This window comes from Rhinoderma darwinii, chromosome 8, assembly GCF_050947455.1.
Source record: "Rhinoderma darwinii isolate aRhiDar2 chromosome 8, aRhiDar2.hap1, whole genome shotgun sequence".
In the NCBI taxonomy this organism is placed as follows: Eukaryota; Metazoa; Chordata; class Amphibia; order Anura; family Rhinodermatidae; genus Rhinoderma; species Rhinoderma darwinii.
Genome location: NC_134694.1, coordinates 37,051,958 through 37,077,529, shown reverse-complemented (window position 1 = coordinate 37,077,529; position 25,572 = coordinate 37,051,958). Strand labels below are relative to the sequence as shown.

The 25,572-nt window shown below is 43.2% G+C and overlaps 1 protein-coding gene across 1 annotated transcript in view; it reads left to right on the top strand.

Annotated features, from left to right (window-relative positions):
- The window catches only part of SLC25A53 (solute carrier family 25 member 53), a 72,514-nt gene that overhangs the window by 21,816 nt on the left and 25,126 nt on the right, over nucleotides 1-25,572 (top strand). The window lies entirely within an intron of this gene.

Genomic DNA, 25,572 nt, shown 5'->3' with positions numbered 1-25,572 from the left:
TGACGGGTGCACACATGTAGCCACCCGTCATTACGGGGCCTCATGCACACGACCATAAAAACACCCGTTATCACGGGTCGTAATTACGACCCGAAATAGCGGGCCCATAGACTTCTGTTAGCCACGGGTACCGTTAAAAAAATAGAACATGTTCTATTTTTTTATTTTACGGGCCGTGCTCGTAATTACGACTCGTAACTACGAGCACGGCCGGCCGGCCACGGGCAGCCGGCCGCTTTTGCGAACCGTGCTGTCATTATAATTATAGCAGCACGGCCCGTAAAATAGAAAAATAGAACATGTTCTATTTTTTTAACGGCACGGGCACCTTCCCGTGAGAAAACGGAAAGGTACCCGTGGGTAACAGAAGTCTATGAGCCCGTTATTGCGGGTCGTAATTACGACCCGCAATAACGGGTGTTTTTACGGTCGTGTGCATAATGGGAGCACGGCTCGGAAAAACGAACGGCTGCCCGTGCTCATCTCCTGAAATACTCTGTGCTGCCTTAAACTCTGTGGACAGGTCAGGATCCTGTTTCTTTTAAATGCTGCTAGGGAACCCGCTCGATCCACTATATAAGGCTACGCTACAGTGCTGCATTTAACGGGCCGTGCTGCTATAATTATAATGACAGCACGGTTCGCAAAAGCGGCCGGCTGCCCGTGGCCGGCCGGCCGTGCTCGTAGTTACGAGTCGTAATTACGAGCACGGCCCGTAAAATAAAAAAATAGAACATGTAGATAAAATATTTTATTGAAATAAAGCACCCCCAACACAACCCTCATTAACCATTTTATTGTAGGAAAAAAAACGTCATCTAAGTAGTCCTCGAAACCGACGTAGTCCAAACACCAAACCTGTGAAAAAAAAAATGAAATAAAACATGTCGTAGGCTTAGAGTCAGTTTAATGTGTGATACTGACTGTTATACCATGTATAGAAGCCTGCCGTGAAGTTGACTTAGATACAGGGCGCCAGCAGACAGTATCATACATGGCCATACATACATATATACAAACATACATACAAGCATGCACATATATACATGCAAATATACATACATGCAAACATACACACATATATACATGCAAACTATCATACATACATGCATACACACACACACATGAATACATACATACAAACAAACAAACATGCAAAGATACATACATACATATATACAAGCATGCACAAATATACATGCAAACATAAATACATGCAAACATAATTACATACATGCACATATATATAAACATACATGCAAACATACATGCAAAAATAAAAACATGCAAACATACATACATGCACATATATACATACATACATGACAACATGCATACAAACATACATGACAACATACATACATGCAAACATACATACACACATGCAAACATATATACATGCAAATATACATACAAACATGCACAAGTATACATACATGCCAACATACATGCAAACATACATGCACATATATACATGACAACATACATACATGCAAATATATACATGCAAATATACATACATACACACATGCACATATATACATACATGACAACATACATACATGCATACATGACAACATACATACATATATATATATATATACACATGCAAATATACATACAAACATGCATACATACATACATGCAAACATACATTCATGCAAACACACATACATGCAAACATACATACATTCATGCAAACATACATACATACAAATATACATACACACATGCACATATATACATACATGACAACATACATACATACATGACAACATACATGCAAAAATACATACATGCAAACATACACACATGCAAACATACATATATATACATGCAAATATACATACAAACATGCACATATATACATACATGCAGATATACATACATGACAACATACATACATGCCAACATACATACATACATACATGACAACATACATACATGCCAAAAAAAATAAATAATACGTTCATACTTACTCTCCTCCTGTCCGGCCTCCAGCGATGACGTTTCATCCATGTCGCCGCTGCAGCCTGTGATTGGCTGCAGAGGCGGTCACGTGGGATGAAGCGTCATCCTGACGTGCGTGACCGCCACTACAGCCTGTGATTGGCTGCAGCGGCGAAAGGGATGAAACGTCATCGCTGGAGGCCGGACAGGAGGAAAGTAAGTACGAACGTATAATTTTTATTTTTTTATTACATTTAAATTGTATTTTCCGCGCGCCGAGCATGTACTGTGAAGGTTGCTGAAAGAGTTAGTGCAGCCCATTAACTCTATCAGCACCCCGGACAGTAGCATGCTCGGCGCACGTAAGTGACAGGTTCGGTCAGAACTAGTTCGGTCCGAACCGAACTTTTTTGTGAAATTCGGCGAACTAGCCGAACCGAACTTTTGATAAGTTCGCTCATCTCTAGTCGTAAGTATACATTTTGTGGGAAGCACTGGCTTTCCATGACGTATACTTACGACATATGTCGGGAAGGGGTTAAAGGCTATGGAAACCTTTGTGCAAGAAAACTCCCTGCAGAAAAAAAAGTTGCACTTATCTGTTTTGTGCATTTAACTTTTCTTTTTATGGCTTCAGCAACTCTCAAAACAGTTTGCAACTTTTCTTCATTCAAGCTTCTTCTCTAGGGGCATTCCCCATCACTGGTCACATGCTCCCTTCTGTAGGGGCGTTCCACATCACTGGTCACATGTTCTCTTCTTTAGGGGCGTTCTCCAGCACTGGTCACGTTCTCTTCTCTAGGAGCGTTCCCCGGTACTGGTCACATGCTCTCTTCTCTAGGGGCGTTCACCAGCACTGGTCACATGTTCTCTTCTCTAGGAGCGTTCACCAGCGCTGGTGTAATGTCGGGGTAGGGAAACAGACAAGTGAGCCCTAATCTACCCGCCACTCAGTCCCTGCCTACTTGCAACGACCCGCCCTAGGCGACGGGGTACAACTGGGCGACGGTCCCTACACTCAATAGGTGCACGACAGACAAACAGACAAAGGTACAAAGAAGCCAGGGAAATGGGGAAGTTGCCCACGGGAACACCGTGAGCAACAAGCGAGGTGAACGAGCCGAGTCAAACCAGGAGATGAGCGAGGTAGAAAAACGCAGAGCAGAAGAGTGGTCAGAAAAGCCAAGGTCAATCACAAGCAGAGGATCAGTAGTTCAAGAAGCTGCAGCAGGGCCAGGAAACCAAACGAGAAGAATCACAAGCAAAGGAGGAACAGGAAAGGCAGGTATAAATAGACAGAGGGCGGGAGCTAGCTCTGTCTGGCCAGGCTGTGATAGGCTATCCCACTACTAAGCCTGCCATCCTGGGTGGTGGAAGATGGAGTCAGTCTCACAGACATAGAAGCAGGTGCAGACTGATTACCTATAGGCGTCGACACAGAAGTTGTGTCTGCCAGATCCTTTACAGCTGGTCACATGTTTTCTTCTCTAGGGGCGTTCCCCAGCACTGGTCACATGTTCTCTTCTCTAGGAGCGTATTTCCCATCCTCCCCTCTCCCCCTCTGAGCTTCTGCTTACAATCTTTTAACTACACTATAGCTCTCTGCTAAGACAGGGGACATGTTGCACTGTGCATGCCCAGCGATCTTAGCTATCTGTGGTTGGGAGAGATCGCTGGGCATGCACTGTAGTCCTCAGTAAAGAGGAGAAAGTGGCTGCTGCATAACTGATGGAGAATCGTTCTCATCTGCACAGAACACACAAGTTCGTAGGACCTTGCAAGTGCGCATATGTCACAGTAAATGCTTGTACATGAGTATACAAAGGAGGTACTGCTGAGTTTGCCGATAGGGAGCAGACTGACGTATCAGAAAGAACTGAATACAGCAGCTGGTACAGAAGACAAACGGTAGACAATTTTTAAATAAGACCAATTAGAAATGTGTTTTATTTAGCAAAAAAAAACATAAAGTGCAATTAAAAAATAAAAAATTGTGCACAGGTGTACATAGCCCTTAAGGCTGGGTTCCCACGGGTCGCATACGCTGTGTAAAAGTACGCAGCAATTTAACCTAGAACCCGCAGCAAATTCCTCCCAAAAAACAACACCACATTGTAGTGCGTTTTTTTGGGTAGAATATCCACTGCGAAAACCAGCGCTTGAAAAAAGTTCATACTTACCCGGGCTGTAGTCATGGCGACACGTCCCTCCATTGTCTATGCAGTCCGGCCTCCTGGCATAACTCTGAAGTCTCTGATAGGCTGCAGCAGTCAAATTGACTGAAACATCATCTCAAGAGGCCGGGCTGCACTCCGTACAGTGGAACACATCGCAATGACAACAGCCAGGGGTAAGTGTAAACTTTGTTATTAATTTTAAATCAATAAAAGCTTATTTTTTTTCTCATTTGTGATTTTTGCGGCGGAACCGCAGCATTTCCGCCACAAAAGTCGCAACACTTTGCTATGTTTTGCAGGTTTTACATCCTTATTGATTCAATGGAGAAAACCCGCTACAGAAAACCAACGAATATGCAGGATAAATTGACATGCTGCAAATTTAAAATTTGCACTGCAGGTCAATTTATGAACGTTTTCGATTGTTTCTGCAGCATGTGCATGAGATTTGTTAAAATCTCATTCACTTTTCTGCTACTGTAAATGATGCAGAATTTCTGTACAGAATTCCGTAAAAGTTCGGGAGGTTCATATCTTCGAACTTCCAACCTCGGCACTCGCCCCCACTGCCTGGAGCTCCGTGATACTGCTGTCTTTAGACAGCTGATATCACAGAGCTTTACCTGGAGACTAAACAGCATGGACTCTGGGCATGTGATCATTGTGACAGCCTATGACAACGATCAGAAAAACTTCCCCACTCAATGTCTTCCCCGACTGCATGGAGCTCCATGATTCAGCTGTCCCTTGACAGCTTTTATATTGATTGATTGATATTTTCTCCCTCTCCTGGCAGTCAGTCAGAGGGTGAGAACAGTAAGGGCATGACCAGACGTGGGGGAATTGCTCTGGAATTCCGCTGCGGACAGTCCGCAGCGTACACGTTTCTCCATTGCCTTCCACAGCTTTTTAGTAGGGTTCGTTTACACATTGCAGACAATTCCGCTGCGGAGCATAGGCTGCGGTGCGGAATTTGGTGTCCGCAGCATACACTGACTGTAGTGGACCTCTGTATTTCCAGGTCTACAGCCAGACTGAGGAAGTCAATGGGGCTCCCGTAATTACGGGTGACTACGTGTGTGCACCCGTTATAACGGGAGCGTTGCTAGGCGACGTCAGTAAATAGTCACTGTCCAGGGTGCTGAAAGAGTTAAATGATCGGCAGTAACGGTTTCAGCACCCTGGACAGTGACTTCCGATCACAATATACATCAACCTGTAAAAAAAAATTAGATTTACCTGGAGACTAAACAGCATGGTCTCTGGGCATGTGATCATTGTGACATCACAACGATCAGAAAAACTTCCCCACTCAATGTCTTCCCCGACTGCATGGAGCTCCATGATTCAGCTGTCCCTTGATAGCTGATATCACAGAGTTTTACCTGGAGACCAATCATAAACTTTTATATTGATTGATTGATATTTTCTCCCTCTCCTGGCAGTCAGTCAGAGGGTGAGAACAGTAAGGGCATGACCAGACGTGGCGGAATTGCTCTGGAATTCTGCTGGGGACAGTCCGCAGCGGAAATCCGCAGCGTACACGTTTCTCCATTGCCTTCCACAGCTTTTTAGTAGGGTTCGTTTACACGTTGCGGACAATTCCGCTGCGGAGCATAGGCTGCGGTGCGGAATTTGGTGTCCGCAGCATACACTGACTGTTGCGGACGTGTAGCGGACTTGTTGCGGACTCATTGCGGAATTTCTCCATTGACTTCAATGGAGAGTCAAAATTCCGCAATGAAGTCTGCAGATGTTATGTGTGCTGCGGAGCGTATTGGTTTTACTAACATGACATTTCTTCATTCTGGCTGGACCTATGTATTTCTAGGTCTACAGCCAGACTGAGAAAGTCAATGGGGCTCCCGTAATTACGGGTGACTACGTGTGTGCACCCGTTATTACGGGAGCGTTGCTAGGCGACGTCAGTAAATAGTCACTGTCCAGGGTGCTGAAAGAGTTAAATGATCGGCAGTAACGGTTTCAGCACCCTGGACAGTGACTTACGATCACAACATATATCAACCTGTAAAAAAAAATAGAAGTACATACTTACCGAGAACTCCCTGCTTCTTCCTCCAGTCCGGCCTCCCGGGATGACGTTTCAGTTCAAGTGACGGCTGCACCGTCACCAAGGCAACGGCTGGGTAAGTATGATTTTCATTTACTTTACTAGGGAAAGGCCTGTCCCTTCTCTCTATCCTGCACTGATAGAGAGAAGAGAAGCCCTCTTCTCCGCAATACGCAACGGCTAGTCCGCATGAATTTAATGCCCATTTTAGGCAGAGCCGCAACAGAATCTGCAATGCAGATTCTATGCGGCATTGATGCAGACAGGGTATGCAGAACTCCGCCACGTCTGGGCATACCCAAAGGCTGGATTCACACGAGCACATTACGTCCGTAATGGACGGAACGTATTTCGGTCGCAGGTCCCGGACCGAACACATTGCAGGGAGCCGGGCTCCTAGCATCATAGTTATGTACGACGCTAGGAGTCCCTGCCTCTCCGTGGAACTACTGTCCCGTACTGAAAACATGATTACAGTACGGGACAGTAGTCCTGTAGTGAGGCAGGGACTCCTAGCATCGTACATAACTATGATGCTAGGAGCCCGGCTCCCTGCAGTGTGTTCGGTCCGGGACTTGCAGCCGAAATACGTTCCGTCAATCCAGCCTTAGTGTATGTTCACACGCACTGTTTTCAGACGTAATTCGGGCGTTTTATGCCTCGAATTACGCCTGAAAAACCGGCTCCATTACGCCTACAAACATCTGCCCATTGCTTTCAATGGGTTTTACGGTGTTCTGTACCCACGAGGTGTTATTTTACGCGTCGCTGTCAAAAGAAGGCGCGTAAAAAGACGCCCGCGAAAAAGAAGTGCATGTCATTTCTTGGGACGTTTTTGGAGCCATTTTTCATTGACTCCATTGAAAAACAGCTCCAATAACGTCTGTAAAATACACAGCGAAAAATGCGAGTAGTTACAAAAACGTCTGAAAATCAGGAGCTGTTTTCAACCTGAAAACAGCTCCGTATTTTCAGACGTATTTTCCTAAGCTGTGTGAATATACCCTAATTAATGTCACACACACACTTTTTTCTTCTTCAATAAATATATTTGTATCCATCTATCTCAAATACATTTATATATAGTAAAGTTTTAGGCTAGTAATGACAGTGGTCGCGTCACCGTTTACTTGTGATGTAGACTGCCGCACAAAGCGATTTTTGGCCGTGCGACCTGTGTTGTAGCACCAGCATAGATAGATAGAGATAATAAAAATCTTTATTTGTATAACACACAAAATCTGTGTTTAGATTATGATAATTATAATATCTTAATGTATCTATCTAAATGCAGATTTTTTGTGTCATACAAATAAAGATGATAATTTCTATCTACATCACATCATAGATATTGATGTAGTGTACAGTTTTAGGCTTGGGGCTACACGGCGACCTTTTTTTTTTTTTAAATTCTTTATTTTCGTGGCCGACAGCCAAATTTTTCGCAGTGAAAAATACAGATACATAAGGGAAGGTGAAATACATGTACAGAGATAGAGATGCATTAATTTGAACAGCATATTACAAACTTATACAAAGGAGGCAACCTTTGTCATCTCTAGGATATACTGATGGACACTCCGCATTATGCGAAAGAGAGATGAAACAAGACAGAATAAAGGAGGTAGAGATGAGAGTGGAAGGAGGGGGAGGAGCTACACGGCGACTTTGGTTATAACACAGGTAATGAAAATCAATGTGGTCGTGTCCCAACTCGCATGTTGCCACGACATGACAGTTGCAAGAAATCCAAACTGTCTTGTCGCAGTAACTTGCGGATTTGCGGCAGATTTTACCTTTGGATTCGCCAAGGTAAAGTCGGATTTCAGTACAAGGCAAGTAAATGAGATTTCACCTGCTGCAGATATTTTACGCTGCAGATATTCAAATCTTCTTTGTCATTGAATGAATAACTTGGGGGACTAATTTCCTAAAGAGAGTGATTTTTGGGGCGTTAACAGTGTTTTGGCACGACACAACATCTGTAATGGTCGTATATGGTTAGCAAACCAGCTTTGGATTTTTTTTTTCTCTAAAAGCGGTGCACACACATTTGGTATTGCTAAAGATGGCAAAAGTTGGCAAATATGTGTTCAGGTGTGTTTACCCAGTGGCATGTGCCAGATGTCAAAAAACATCACCTAAATTCACGTATTCACTTTTTTTTTCTTCATATTTTCCTTCTATATTTAAAAAAAGAACAGTGTATCACTTATTTTTTTTCACACAATATGGAATCCCAATATGTTCTGAGACAAACAAGACCAAATACATATAGGTTGGAATAGTAATAGAACAACTATTTGCTTTTAAATTGGCACATGGCTAACACTTGAAAATGTGCTTGTCAGGAAAGGAGGTAAAGTTTCTGGTTAGGAAGTCATTAAGAACTGTGAGGAATAGATTAAGTACAGTGAAAAATTGCATAACTATTCATTATACAAAAAAATAATTTATCTGCTTGAACCAGAATACCCCCTTAAAAGGGTTTTCTGGGACTTTGATATTGATGGGCTATCCTTAGGATAGGTCATCTATATCAGATCGGTGGGGGTCTGACTCGTGGAACTCCTACCGATTAGCAGATTGAAATGCCTGCGGTACTCGCGTCGCACAGCTCTGTACATTTGCTAGTGGCTGTACCGGGTACTGCAGCTCTTAGAGGCTCAGGACTGAAGAACCAGGCACAGCAACTACCGATTGTACGGCGATGTGCCTGGTAAGCAATGAAGAGGCTGTAACACTCACTAGAGTGCTGCTTGGTGGGGGTGTCGAGAGTCGAACCCCCACAGATCAGATATTGATGGCCTTTCAATTTCACAACGTATAAATTTACTTATATTATTTACTGCTAATATATAAAATATAGTTTACGACTAAGAATAACTCAGAGGTTAACCCGCACCACATTGCTTCGTAGCGTTAGATTGCTATGCCAACCGTTCCTTCCGCTTACTTAGACTGCCGCTGTCACTCCAGTTCTGCAAATTTATTGGCACATTGTAAATTAATTTATTTTGACCCCATATTTCGGTTCAACCTACCTTATCATGCAATCATTATCAGTAAAGATGTCTTACTAGCAAAAATTAGTTTTAATAATATCTACAGCCCCTTAGCAGACCGCTGTATGTGTACACACGATAATCACATAATTTCGCCTCTGCAAATGGTTTCCTCACTTGGACACCATAGGATATGGTATGGAATAGAGTACATACAAATATAAAGAGTATACAACATTGTACCTACAGTCCGTTATGAACGATCCATCGTTCAAACACTTGTTTGATCGCAAGGACTGTGACCTTTAACCCTCATTCGACAATCCTTGTTACCTCCAGTCTTTGCCTTATATAAAGCATGCTGTTCCTATCACTGTTGTATTTGAAAGTTACCTGATGAAGAGGCCGGTCTGACCCCGAAACGCGTTGTTTTAATCTGTAGAAATAAATCTCCTTGGGTCTTACTTCTGCTCGATCTTTGTCAATCTGTTTGAAAACAGAGGTTTTTTTCCATCCAGTTGAGCCAAAGACAAAGGATCCTGTATTTTATTTTCCCTACTCCAAATATTCAGACCTGTTACTGACCGTCTGCTGTGTGGACCACAGGAGGTCTGGAACCTGTCCCTACACTAAGCAGATCCTAGACATTACGCTGTTTCATATTCCCAACCACGGACAAGCCAAACTTCCATGCTGGTACTTGCGAGGCCTAAAGGTAACATCTGCGATCTGAAGAGGGCAGGCACATTCAGCCAATAATTTGTCAATGGCCATTCTTAGCTAAATGGGCCTGCACTAGTCAGCTAAAGAATTCAGCAATGAGGTGACATATACATCTTACCAAGAAGCTGCAGCATGTTATCTACTTGCTTGGGCAGCGTGCCTGTCTCTTTTCTTGCTTCATAGATTTATATGGGCAGCGTGTCTGTGTCTTTTTCTCTCTACTCTCTCCTCCTGCTCCCCTCCCCTCTCCCTAGACTTTTATGGGCAGGGAGTGAAGAGACACACCCCACTTCCTGTAGTCCGTCTCCTCTGCTCTGTAACTAGGAATGGAATTTGCTTGACAACAGGGGGTGGACTGCAGACAACAGTAAGGGAGACACCTAGTCGCAGTAACTTCAGACAGACTTTACATGTAAAAAAACAACAAAATTTTAACAGTAAGTAAATTACAACGTTGATATATATCAGTTATACTATTAGATTAGCAGTTTGTTTGAAAAGTTAGTGTCCATTTAACACAGTCGACCACTTCCTCCTATTACAAATCCTCTTGTCCCTTTGCATCACAGATTTGCTTATTTTCTGGATCTCCTCATACCCCACCAAATAAAAAATGTAGGAGGGAATTATTTAAGACTGGTGTTTCATAAGTTAGTCTTATTAGCAAACAAGCTGAAGAGGTACCGCTGCCTAATAAATTTGTTGCATCTTCGGCTGTTTGTGCACCATTGAGTGAAATCTATGCTAGCCAGATTTCCGCTATAATTCACGCCAGGTTGTGGCGTAAATTATAGTAAACCTGTTGGGCTCCAGTTGGCCCCGGCCCTTCCGCTAAGCTCCAACCAATTTATGACTGAATTCACTTCAGGTGGGAGGATGGCACTGGTAGCTCAGTATTAGAAACAAAATAGGTACATATGAAGATGTTCTCTAAACCTCTTCTCTTGTACTTCTTTAACCCCTTAGTGACCACTAATACACCTTTTTACGTCGGTCACTAATGGGCTTTAGGCTAGGCTGACGCCTTTTCACGTCAGCCTAGTCTAAGTCATGCACGGGTCTCCCGTGCAGGCAGGAGCCGGGGCTCTGCTGTCTGATGACAGCTGAGCTCCTGCTCCAACGCCCGCGATCGAAGTTTAACCCGTTAAATGCCGCCAATAGCGACCGCGGCATTTAACTTTGTTTACAGAGGGAGTGCGCTCCCTCTGTCACCCATCGGCGGCCCGCTAATGAAATCGCGGGTCTCCGATGGGGTGTCATGGCAGCCGGGGGCCTGATAAAAGCCCCCAGGTCTGCCCTGGACATATGCCTGTTAGGATGCGCCGGAGGCACGTCCTAACAGATTGCCTGTCAGATTTACACTGACAGGCAATAATGCTCTGGTATACTAAGTATACCAAAGCATTATAGCAGCGATCGGAATATCGCACAGTAAAGTCCCCTAGTGGGACTAATAAAATCAGTCATCAAAGTGAAATAAAGATTATTAATAAAAAGTACAGTAAAAAAATAAATCAAACCATTTTTTTTCATAAAAAGTGGTTTTATTTAGTAAAAGTGTAAAAAAAAAAAAAAAAAGTACACATATGTGGTATCGCCGCGACCGTAATGACTCCATTAATAAAGTTAATATGTAATTTAAACCGCAAAGTGAACACCGTAAAAAAAAAACGCAAAAAACCATGGCGAAATTGCAATTTTTTTCCATTGCCCCCCAAAAAAGTCATAATAAAAATGAATCAATAAGTCCCATGTACCCCAAAACAGTACCATTCAAGATTACGTCTTGTCCCGCAGAAAACAAGCCCAAAAAATCACTACATTGATGGAAAAATAAAAAAATTACGGCTCTTGGAAAGCGACGATGCAAAAACAAATAATTTTAGTTCAAAAGTGTTTTTATTGTGCAAAAGTCGTAAAACATAAAAAAACCTCTACATATGTGGTATCGCCGTAATCGTACCGACTCATAGAATAAAGGTAACATGTTATTCACGTCGCATAGTGAACGGCGTCAATTTAAAAACGCATAGAACAATGGCGGAATTTCAGTTTTTTATAATCCCCCACAAAAAGGTTAATAAAAGTTAATATAAAAATTATATGTACCCAAAAATGGTGCTATTAAAAAGCACAACTAATCCCGCAAAAAACAAGTCCTCATACAGCTATGTAGACGAAAAAATAAAAACGTTATAGCTCTTTGAATGCGACTATAGAAAAACGAATAAAATAGCTTGGTCATTAGGGCCTAAAATGGGCTGGTCACTAAGGGGTTAAACTCACTGCCTGGGCTCAGGACCGCCGGGAGATTCTTATTGTTGTTATTCAGGCGCCGGCACATTGAGCCAGTAAAGGTTTTATGCGAGAGCCTGTGTGACATTATTAGGGCGGGTTCACACGTGGCGGAATTTCACTTAAATTCCGCTGCGGACACTCCGCAGCGTTAATCCGCAGCGGTGCCGTTTGTCCATTGACTTACACTTTAATTTAGCAGTGTTCGTTTAGACGAGGCGTAAAATTCCGCTGCGGAGCATAGGCTGCGGAGCGGAATTTGGTGTCCGCAGCATGCTCTGTCTGTTGCGGAGCAGTGGCGGACTCATGGCGGAATTTCTCCATTGACTTCAATGGAGAGTCAAAATTCCGCAACGAAGTCCGCAGATCTTATGTGTGCTGCGGAGCGTATTGGTTTTACTACCATGACATTTCTTCATTCTGGCTGGACCTATGTATTTCTAGGTCTACAGCCAGACTGAGGAAGTCAATGGGGCTCCCGTAATGACGGGAGCGTTGCTAGGAGACGTCTGTAAATAGTCACTGTCCAGGGTGCTGAAAGAGTTAAGCGATCGGCAGTAACTGTTTCTGCACCCGGGACAGTGACTACCGATCTCAATATACATGTATCTGTAAAAAAACATATAAGTTCATACTTACCGAGAACTCCCTGCGTCTGTCTCCAGTCCGGCCTCCCAGGATGACGTTTCAGTGTAAGTGACGGCTGCAGCCAATCACAGGCCAAGCACAGGCTGCAGCGGTCACATGGACTGGCGCGTCATCCAGGGAGGTCGGGCTGGATGCCGAAAGAGGGACGCGTCACCAAGACAACGGGCGGTAAGTATGAAATTCTTTTACTTTCACTAGGGAAAGTGCTGTCCCTTCTCTCTATCCTGCACTGATAGGGAGAAGGGAAGCACTTTTCCCGCAGTCCGCAGCAGCTAGTCCGCATCAATTTTCTGCACATTTTGTGCAGATCCGCAGCAGAATCTGCGACGCAGATTCTGTGCGGCATTGATGCGGACAGTTGCGGAGGAAATCCGCCACGTGTGGTCATGCCCTTAGGAGGCACCCAGCAGTCCTGCAACCAGCTGATCCCCGAAGAGTACCATTCAAGAACCAGAGGAGGAAGAGCGATCAGTGAATGAGAAACTCCATATCCGTTCCTAGATCCTGCTCCATTCGTGCGAGGACTCAGTCTTTCCTGTAAGTATCATGTTCCTTTCCTTATCAGAGCTGCTGTGTATATATATATATATATATATATATATATATATATATAAATACATATATATATATATATATATATAAAAAACATGTTGGGCGTGGCACTACATAGCTAGTCACAGGCAACATTATTATGTACAGCATTAGTACATATAGTTACATAGTTGGTATGGTTGAAAAAGGACATGTCCATCAAGTTCAATCAAGGGATGGGAGAAGGGAAGGTGAAAATTTCTACACATAGGAGCTAATATTTTTTTGTTTTAGGAAATTATCTAAGCCTTTTTGTAAAGCCATCTACTGTCCCTGCTGTGACCAGCTCCTGCGGTAGACTATTCCATAGATTCACAGTTCTCACAATAAAGAAGGCTTGTCGCCTCTGCAGATTGTACCTTTTTTTTCTCCAGACGGAGGGAGTGCCCCTTTGTTTTTTAAGGGGGTTTTACATGGAACAGGATTTCACCATATTTTTTATATGTGCCATTAATATATTTATATAAGTTAAAGAGAACCTTTCACCTCCCCAAACATGTGCAGCTGAGTGCAGCATGTAATGGGGAAGGCTGCACAAACCCTGGGGCACTATACAGGTTTTTTTCTACCTCCCTTCGTTATTTAGATATCGGTGCCATTATATTTGGTTCCCGATATTTAAATAACCCCCTGAACTTTCAACGGGGCGTGTACTGGCAAGGGGGCGTGACTATTGCTGTGACACTGTTCAATCAGATATGGACAGTGTTACAGCAAGAGCGAGGATAGAGAGAGTGAGCGTGCGTGCATGCTCTCACTCTTCAGCATTCAAGATCAGTCTTCTGCCAAACTGGCAAGGCGCGTGTCACTGCTTCGGACAGTGTAAGAGCTGGGGAGCGCCTGCACTGTCCGTAGCAGAGACACACCCCCTTGCCAGTTCGGCAGACAATGTACAAGACTGATCTCTCGCAAGAGCTGAAGAGATGAGAGAGCGCTCGCCTTTCCACAGCTCTTACACTGTTTGTAGCAGTGACACGCCCCCTTGCCAGTTCGGCAGAAGACTGATCTTGAAAGCTGAAGAGTGAGAGCATGCGCGATGATGGTTGTCATACAGCCCAGGGGCCTAATGAAGGCCACCAGGACCGCCTTTACTCTGCATCCGTTAAGCCCTGTCTGTGGCACAATTCTACAATCGTGTGCACGGGGCCTAATACATTTTAAATGACTGACAATGCCATTCAAGGCAGACCACAACCTGTCTCCTTCTTATATCTCTGCCCTAATCTCCTGCAACTTTCCACGCGGATTCTCCGCTCCACGTCAGACCTTCTTCTCTGCTCTCCTCTTTTCTGCTCCTTCCATTGTTGTGTATAAGATTTCTCCCACTAATGAGGCTGGTCTCGTGATTGGTGGGGGTCCCAGCGATTAATTATCAACTATTCTGTGGATAGGTGATCATTTCAATTCTGGTATAACCCCTTTAAGTGTACTACTAAGACTGTGGCAAAGATCATTTAGAGTTGGCCCATCAAGTGATGGAATTATTGGAACTGAAAATGTTCTGACATAGACATATAAGGCTCTGCTCACACTGTTGTGTTGCCTCTTTTCTCTCAGGTTTCTGTTGCTCTTCGATGCCCAGAATAGCGCTGTGTTGCACTAAAAATGGAAACCTAAGGAAAGGAAACATGACAGATCTTATTCACTTATAATGATCCATGTGAACAGAACCTAAAGTACACACTTGCGTTATTTTAAGACGTTTTATTATTAGTTTTTTCTTTTAGTATCTAAATGTATAGCAGAGCTCATCCGTAGCTTTCCAGCACAGAATTTGCTGGAAGATTAGGCCACATTCAGCCATGATGGATTTGTTGCAGATTTTTGGTGGATTTTCACTGTGGATTTCACAATACAAAGGGTGAAATCTGCAGCAAAATCCATGGCAAATTCCACACGTAACGCAAATCCAGTTTTTTTTGTTCTTTTACCATTTTCGAACATTAACATTCTACAGATTACAAAATTTGCAGCACCTTTATCCACACACTTTTGTCCCTTGTGTTCACGCGCTGAGAATTCTGTACAGATTTATATGCAGAATCTTCTGCAATATCATCAGTAATGTATATTAATGTTTTTATTTATTCCCCATTCACTCTCTACGAGAAAAATCTGCGTGGATTTTATAATCTGCTGCATGTTCATTTGTTCACACTTTGCCTAAATCCTGACAGAATATGGTAGCATTCTACAGCAATACATTGGGTATATCATTTATTTTTCTCGATAGAATAGCATAACCAACTACCCTAGGATGTGTTACAGTGTAGTAGCTTCCCTAGACCGAGATAAGCTGCTGGGGACTCCAGCTGTTTTTGAAAATCTTGAAGGGGAATAGTTTCCCTGCTTGCGCACAGCTATGTTTTGAGGGGCAGTACAAGGGACAGAATAGAGGGAGGGCGATGTTAGTCCCTCGCCCCCTTTAAGATCATCTATCTGCTTTGAAGATCTTAATCGGGCGACGGACTCCCAGCACCCTTTTGGGGGAGGTTGGAGGAGTAGCCGACTCTATGATGAAGTTCAAGTCGACCCAGACGGACTTATGAACGAGAAGGCTTTAACCCGTTAGTGACCGCCCCATAGTGTTTTTACGTCTTTCACTAATGGGCTTTATTCCGATGCAATAGACTTTTTACGTCACTGCATCGGAATAAATAAACAGAGCAGGGAACTGTCAAATCTCCCTGCTCTCAGTTGTCAGAGGTAGCTGAGGGCTGGGGGCGTCCCTGCTCAAACATGTGAGATCGATATTAGTATCGATCTCATCCGATTAACCCTTCAGATGCGGTGCTCAATAGCGTGCGCTGCATCTGAGTTGTTATGGAGAGAGAGAGGGAGCTCCCTCTCATCTCACTGACACCCGGCCATAAGATCACCTAATAAAGGCCCCCAGGTCTGCCTGTAGTGAATGCCTGCTAGGTCATGCCGGAGGCATGACTTAGCAGATGCCTGTCCGGTTTACACGGACAGGCATAATACACTGCAATACAGAAGTATTGCAGTGTATTATAAATACGATTGGATAATCGCATAGTGAAGTCTCTTAGTGGGACTAGTAAAAAAGTTTAAAAAAAGTTTAATAAAAAGTGAAAAGAAAAAAAAGTGAAAAAAAAATGAAAAACCCACTTTTCCCCCTTACAAACTGCTTTATTATTAACAAACAAAATAAAGTAAAAAAAAGTTACACATATTTGGTATCGCCGTGTCCGTAACGACCCAAACTATAAATGTATTACATCATTTAACCCGCACTGTGAACGTCGTAAAAAATAAAATAAGAAACCATGTAAAAATTGCTGTTTTCTTTGAATCCAGCTGTAAAGGATCTGCCAGGCACAGCGGGGTTAACTCCCAGAACTAATCAGTCAGCACCTGAGAATACATCCCTGAGACTGACTCCTGCTTCCACCATTCAGGCTGGCAGGCTTAGGAGTGGGAGAGCCTATCGTAACCTGGCCAGACTCAGCTAGCTCCCGCCCTCGGTCTATTTAACCCCTTCCCGACATTTGACGTACATGTACGTCATGGAAAGTACTGACTTCCCGCATCTTGCCGTACATGTACGTCAAACGTTTGGCACCGGCTCAGAAGCTGAGCCGGTCCCATCATCACCGGATCTCAGCTGTATCTTACAGCTGACATCCGACTGTAACGGCGGGGACCGAAATTAGCTTCGATCCCCGCCATTAACCCCTTAAGTGCAGCGCTCAAACGCGATCGCTGCACTTAAGGTGTTTGCAGCTCATCGGAACCCCAGTAATGAAATTGCCGGAGTTCCGGTGGCTGCAATGGCAACCGGAGGCCTAATACTGGCCTCCCGGTCTGCCTAGCACCGAAGCCGGTCAAGATCCGCCCGGCGGCGGAGCCTGATCGGCTTCCGTAGCTGCCGGCAAGATGGCGCCGGGTCAGGAGCTGATCCGGCGTCATCAGCGGTGGAAGTCAGCTGTACTGTACAGCTGACATCCACCTGTAACGGCAGGAACCGGAGCTAGCTCCGATCCCTGCCATTAACCCCTTCGATGCAGCAATCGAAAGCGATTGCTGCATCGTAGCGGTTACAAGCAGATCGCCAGCCCTGACAGGCAATCGGGACTGGCGACTGCTGTTATGGCAACAGGAGACACAATGGTCTCCTGCTCTGCCATTACGGAAGCCGATTTAGGCCCCGCCGGGAGGCGAAGCCTAAACGGCTTGCTGTCAGTGAATGACTGACAGATCTAATACATTGCACTACATAGGTAGTGCAATGTATTAGAAAAAAAAAAATCTGACCGTTGGACCTTCAAGTCCCCTAGTGGGACTTGAGAAAAAGTGTAAAAAAAGTATAAAAAAGTGTAAAAAAAAGTGCAAAAAATAAAAGTTTGAAAACAATAAAAGTTTCAAGTAATCAAATAACACACAATCCCCCTTTTACTCTTATCAAGTCCTTTATTATTGAAAAATAATAATAAACCATATGTATTTGGTATCGCCACGACCGTAACGACCGGAGGTATCAAAATATTATATTATTTATTGCACGCGGTGAACAGCGTAAAAAAAACCCGTAAAAAACGTTACCAGAGTTTCTGTTTTTTAGTCACTTTGCCCTACAAATATTACAATAAAAAGTGATCAAAAAGTCGCACGTATCCAAAAATGGTACCTATAAAAACTATAGCTCGTCCCGCAAAAAACAAGCCCTCATACAACTCCGTCGACAAAAAAATTAAAACGTTATGGTTCTCACAACTTGGCGACAGAAAAAATACATTCTTTTTACAAAAGTAATTTTATTGTGCAAAAAGTTGTAAAACATAAAAAAGTTCTATAAATGAGGTATCGCCGGAATCGTACTGACCCGCAGAATAAAGGTAACATGTAGTTTATAATGCGTGGTGAACTCTGTATAAAAAAAAACCAAAAAAAGCTGTGCCAGAATTGCGTTTTTTGGTTTACCTGGCATCCCAAAAAATAGGATAAAAGGTGATCAAAAAGTCACATGTACCCCAAAATGGTACCAATAATAACTACAGCTTGTCCCACAACAAACCAGCCCTCATACCGCTACGTCTATGAAAAATAAAATTAGTTATGGCTCCAATAAGTCAGGAAATAAAAAAATATGCAGTTGTGCCCGAGGAGAACATTTCTTCTGTTTCAAGAGGCGATTTATCAAGGACCTAAAATTAGGGAACCAGGAAGGGAGGGCCCAATCATATCCGATGGAAGCGACGGTGCCCGTATTATACCAGGATAATACTTTCCCAGCAAAATTCCCCAAACTACAAAGGCGCGGAGTGTGGACCAAAAGGGGGATAAGAAATGACACCATTTATCAGTGCGACACCGGCCTGTGCAGAAAGGATTGCTTCACAGCGTAACACACATCTATGGATTATTTTTTTTTTTTTATACCACCTGACTATGCCCCTTATATACTCCGCCCCGCTTACATGTACCCCCACATTATAAAACACCAGCAATACTCAAACAAATATAGTACCAAGCAAAATCCGCTCTCCAAAAGCCAAATGGTGCTCCCTCGGCCCTGAACCCTACAGCGTGCCCAAACAGCAGTTTCCTTCAACATATATGGCACCGTCATACCCGTGAGAACCCTTTTAACAATTTTTGTGGTGTGTGTCTCCAGCGTCATAAGCTGGGCATGACATATTTGCCACTGAATGGCATATCTAGGGAAAAATATAAATTTTTAATTTGCACCATCCGCAGCGCATTCATTTATGGAAAAGACCTGTGGGGTGAAAATGCTCACTACACCCCTTAATAAATGCCTTGAGGGGTGCAGTTCCATAATGGGGTCACTTATCAGGGGTTTCTTTTTATTATTTCACATCTGAGCCTCTGCAGTTGTGAACCAATACTTTGTAAATCGCCAAATTAGGCCTCCACTCCGCATGGTACTCTTCACTTCTGAGCCCTGTCATATGTCCAGACAAAAGATTAGGGCCACATGTAGGGTGTTTCTAAAACCGGGAAACACCGCATAATAATTAGAGAGCTGTCTTGTTATGGTGGCACAAGCCGGGCACCACATATTGGCATATCTATGGAAAAAAATCCCATTTTCACTCTGCAACATTGAGCGCACACTAATTTCTACAAAACACCTGCAGGGTTAAAATGCTTACTACACACCTTGGTAAATGCATTGAGGGGTGTAGTTTACAAAATGGGGTCACTTCTGGGGGGTTTCCACTGTTTTGGGCCCACAGGTGCCCAGAAACCAATCCAGCAACATCTGCACTCCAAATGGCGGTCCTTCCCTTCTGAGCCCTGCCGTTTGCCCAAACAGCAGTTTATGACCACATATGGGGTATTGCCGTACTCGGGAGAAATAGCTTTACAAATGTTGGGTTCTTTTTTTCCTTTATTTGTTGAGAAAATGAAAAAATTTGCGCTAAAGCTACGTCTTATTGAAGAAAAAGGACTGTTTTTATTTTCACTGCCTAATTCTAATAAATTCTATGAAACATCTGTGGGGTCAAAATGCTCACTACACCCCTAGATGCATTCTTCAAGAGGTGTAGTTTCCTAAATGGAGTCCCTTTTTGGGCGTTTTCATTGTTTTGTCCCCTCAGGGGCTTTGCAAATGTGACCTGTCCTCCGCAAATCATTCCTGCTAAATGTGATCTCAAAAAGTCAAATAGTGCTCTTTCCCTTCTAAGCCCTGCCGTGTGTCCAAACAGCCGTTTATTACCACATGTGGGGTATTGTTTTACTCGGGAGAAATTGCTTTACAAATTTTGTGGTGCTTTTTCTCCTTTAGTCCTTCTGGAAATGAGAAAAAATTAGCTAAACCTACATTTTCTTTGAAAAAATGTAGATTATTATTTTCAGGGCCTACTTCCAATAATTTCTGCAAAAAAACTGTGGTGTCAAATCGCTCACTATACCCCTAGATAATTTCCTCAATGGGTGTTGTTTCCAAAATGGGGTCACTTGTGGGGGGTTTCCACTGTTTTGTCCCCTCAGGGGCTTTGTAAATGTAACATGGCCTCCGCAAACCATTCCTGCTAAATTTGAGTTCCAAAAGCCAAATGGCGCTCTTTCCCTTCTCAGCCTCGCCGTGTGTCCAAACAGCCGTTTATTACCACATGTGGGGTACTGTTTTACTCGGGAGAAATTTCTTTACAAATTTTATGGTGATTTTTCTCCTTTAGTCCTTGTGGAAATGAAAAAAAATTAGCTAAACCTACATTTTATTTGAAAAAATGTAGATTTTCATTTTCACAGCCTACTTGCAAAAATTTCTGCAAAAAACCTGTGGGGTCAAAATGCTCACTATACCCCTAGATAATTTCCTCAAGGGGTATAGTTTCCAAAATGGGGTCACTTGTTTGGGGTTTTCACTGTTTTGTCCCCTCAGGGGCTTTGTAAATGTGACATGGCCTCCGCAAACCATTCCTGCTAAATGTGAACTCCAAAAGCCAAATGGCGCTCTTTCCCTTCTCAGCCACGCCGTGTCTCCAAACAACCGTTTATTACCACATGTGAGGTATTGTTTTACTCGGGAGAAATTGCTTTACAAATTTTGCGGTGCTTTTTCTCCTTTAGTCCTTGTGGAAATGAGAAAAAAAATCGCTAAACCTACATTTTCTTTGAAGAAATGTTGATTTTAATTTTCACGGCCTACTTCCAATAATTTCTGTAAAAAACCTGTGCGGTGAAAATGCTCACTACACCCCTAGATAATTTCCTTGAGGTGTCTAGTTTCCCAGATGGGGTCACTTTTGGGGGATTTTGACTGTTTTGGCACCGCAAGAGCCCTTCAAACCTGACATGGTGCCTAAAATATATTCTAACAAAAATAAGGCCCCAAAATCCACTAGGTGCTCCTTTGCTTCTGAGGCCGGTGTTTCAGTCCAGTAGCACGCTACGGCCACATGTGGGATATTTCCTAAAACTGCAAAAACTGGGCAACAAATATTGAGTTGCATTTCTCTGGTAAAACCTTCTGTGTTATAAAAAAAATTGTATTAAAAATGTATTTCTGCAGAAAAATATGAAATTTGTAAATTTCACCTCTACTTTGCTTTAATTCCTGTGAAATGTTTAAAGGGTTAAGACATTTTCTAAATGCTGTTTTGAATACTTTGAGGGGTGAAGTTTTTAAAATGGGGTGACTTTTTTGGGGTTTCTAATATATAAGGCCCTCAAAACCACTTCACAACTGAACTGGCCCCTGTAAAAATAGCCTTTTGAAATTTTCTTGAAAATGTGAGAAATTGCTGCTAAAGTTCTAAGCCTTGTGAGGTCATAGAAAAATAAAAGGATGTTCAAAAAACGATGCCAATCTAAAGTAGACATATGGGGGATGTTAATTAGCAACAATTTTGTGTATTATAACTGCCTGTCTTACAAGCAGATACATTTAAATTGAGAAAAATGCTAATTTTTGCAATTTTTCGCTAAATTTTGGTGTTTTTCACAATTAAATACTGAACATATCGAGCAAATTTTGCCAGTAACATAAAGTCCAATGTGTCACGAGAAAACAATCTCAGAATCGCTTGGATAGGTGAAAGCATTCCGGAGTTATTACCACATAAAGTGACACATGTCAGATTTGAAAAATGAGGCTCTGTCAGGAAGGTCAAAAGTGGCTAAAGAGGGAAGGGGTTAAGCCTGCACTTCCTGTCCCTCGGTGCTTGTTATTGCTTTTGTTTCTTTCCTTGTGGTTCCTGGCCCAGCTACAGCTCCTGCTATTTTTGATCCTGCTCCATACAGACCCTGGCTTACTGACTACTCTTCTGCTTTTCGTTTTGTACCTCGCACACTCCTGGCTTGACTCGGCTCGTTCACCACTCTGGTTGCTCACGGTGTTGCCGTGGGCAACGGCCCCTTTTCCTTGCTTGTGTTCCTTGTATGTCTGTCGTGCACTTACTGAGCGCAGGGACCGCCGCCCAGTTGTACCCCGTCGCCTAGGGCGGGTCGTTGCAAGTAGGCAGGGACAGAGTGGCGGGTAGATTAGGGCTCACTTGTCCGTCTCCCTACCCCCTGCCGTTACACCAGCCCTAAAACAAATGTGATAAAAAGTGATCAAAACGTCGCATCTACTCCAAAATGGTACCGATAAAAACTACAAGTCGTCCCGCAAAAAAAAAGCCCTTATACAATTACGTTACGGCTCCTCAAATATGGAGACACAAAAACAAATAATTAAAAAAAAAAAGTGTTTTCACTGTGTAAAAGTAGTAAAACATAGAAAAACTATACAAATTTGGTATCGTTACAATCGCAATAATCCACTGAATAAAGTTATTGTGTTATTTATACCACACGGTAAACAGCGTAAATTTAGGACGCAAAAAAGTGTGGCGAAACTGCTGTTTTTTTTCAATTCCCCCCAAAAAAAAGTTAATAAAAGTTCATCAATAAATTCTATGTACCCCAAAATGGTGCTATTAAAAATTACAACTTGTCCCGCAAAAAACAAGACCTTATACGGCTATGTCGACGCAAAAATAAAAAGTGTATAGCTCTTTGAATGAGACGATTAGAAAAACGTAAAAAATGGCTTGGTCATTAAGGTCTGAAATAGGCTGGTCATTAAGGGGTTAAAGAGGCTCTGTCACCAGATTCTCAAACCCCTATCTCCTATTGCATGTGATCGGCGCTGCAATGTAGATAACAGTAACGTTTTTTTTTTTAAAACATTCATTTTTGGCCAAGTCATGAGCTATTTTATATATATGCAAATGAGCTTTGAAATGGACAACTGGGCGTTTTTTATTCGTTATGTCCAACTGGGCGTGTATTGTGTTTTTAACTGGGCGTGTTTATGTGTATGACGCTGACCAATCAGTGACCAGTCAGCATCATACACTCATCTCCATTGATTTACACAGCAGCGATGTGCAGCCACATAAACAGAGATTAACGTTAATCAAGTGTCCTGATAATGAATACACATGATCATCCAGCCTGGACGTCATGTGTATTCAGAATCCTGACACTTCTGACTCTTTTCTGTGAGACTCCGGCAAGGGAAGCGAAATCTCGCGAGATTCAAAGGAGGTAAACGAGATTTCGTTTCCCTTGCTGCAAATCTCACAGAAAAGAGTCAGAAGTGTAAGGATTCTGAATACACATGACGTCCAGGCTGGATGGTCATGTGTATTCATTATCAGGACACTTGATTAACGTCAATCTCTGTTTATGTGGCTGCACATCGCTGCTGTGTAAATCAATGGAGATGAGTGTATGACGCTGACTGGTCACTGATTGGTCAGCGTCATACACGTAAACGCCCAGTTAAAAACACAATACATGCCCAGTTGGACATAACGAAAAAAAAAACGCCCAGCTGTCCATTTCAAAGCTCATTTGCATATATATAAAATAGCTCATAACTTGGCCAAAAATTAACGTTTTTAAAAAAAAACAAACGTTACTGTTATCTACATTGCAGCGCCGATCACATGCAATAGGAGATAGGGATTTTATAATCTGGTGACAGAGCCTTTTTAAGAAGCAGGCGATCTGTTTGTGCTTTAGGAATGAGCGGGAGGATGAGGTAACACCGGGAGACCCACCCGGAGCACGCCAACCTTCTATCATCTCTTGGCTGTTTACTCCTCATATGTTGCCTTTGTGTGCTAGAAGGCGAGAGGCTAATCGGGGTTTTCAAGCACACTGACTCTGAAGGACTCCGGCAGCTCTGCAGGTCTTGCTGCCGTGGAGGATAGTTGGGCCACCGTACAGATGGGTATGTGTGGGGTTCTCTGTGTAGCAGAACTCTGTTTGGATCCGACAGACCTGACACTCCTTAACCATTGTCTTACATCATGGGGAGACAATCCCTCAAGTGTGCAGGAAGGTGGTCACAGAGTGTGGGCAGGAAGGCCTCTGCTGCATCAGGAAGCTCGAGTCACTGGAGCGTCCAGACGTATACAATAAACAGAGGCTAGTGACAGATGCCCACATATCCAGAAATACATGTAACAGGAGCAGCAGACTCTCGTCATTTGTGATAATGCAGCACACGTCCCAGTGGGTCAGCTGTCACCCGTCTAATGAATATATCAAGAAAGAATGTAAAGATGTCAGCATTTGTCTAATATTTTCTTAATTTATTGTTCCATAACTTACCATGCAATGTTTCAGCTTCCAAGAAGTCTTTCTCAAAGGCAAAATGTCGTAGTGTTAAAAAAAGGAAGAATAAATGAAGAAGAGTTTGGAGAAATGCTGACACCTTCACATACTTTCTTGATATTACTGTGGAATCTGTCACTGACGGGCCATAATGGTATCTATTAAGGCTTCGTTCACATCTGCGTCGGAGGTTCCGTTAGGGCTTCTGTTGCAGATCCGGCAGGGATTACCGGAGACAATAGTGCAGCATGCTGCGCTATTGTGTCCGGTAAAATCACGGACACCCGACAGAACCCATTGAAGTCAATGGGTTCCATCGGCCACCGGCGGTGTCCGTTGTGCAACAGAACCGTTGCTTCCGTCATTCACTTGTTCTGCTCCTCTGACGGAGCTGAACGGAACGTCACAATGCAAGTGTGAACCCAGTCTAACAGAGAAGTCATAAACTGGGTCACAAGTGTTCATAACGTGTCTGTTAGGGCCTGTTCACATCAGCGTTCGCTTTCCGTTCCGGGGTTTCGTCAGAGGTTTCTGTCGGGTGAACCCCGCAACGGAAAGTGAAACCACAGCTTCCGTTTCAGTCACCATTGATATTAATGGTGACGGAAACATTGCTAATGGTTTCCGTTCGTCACCATTCCGTCAGGTTTCAGGTTTTCCGACGGAATCAATAGCGCAGTCGACTCCGCTATTGATTCCGTCGTTAAAATGGAAACCTGCCGGAATGGTGACGAACGGAAACCATTAGCAATGTTTCCGTCACCATTAATATCAATGGTGACTGAAACGGAAGCTGTGGTTTCACTTTCACTTGCGGGGTTCACCCGATGGAAACCTCCAATGGAACGGAGATGTGAACAGGCCCAAGCTTGTCTGTTAGGCATCCGTCAAAGCCTCTGTTTAACCTATACGCCGAGAGAATTACCCATTATATATGTGAAAACGGAGGACAAAAACGCAGTATGAACAGGACCTTATCCGCATGCAAATCCCCATGTGTCAGTTGCAA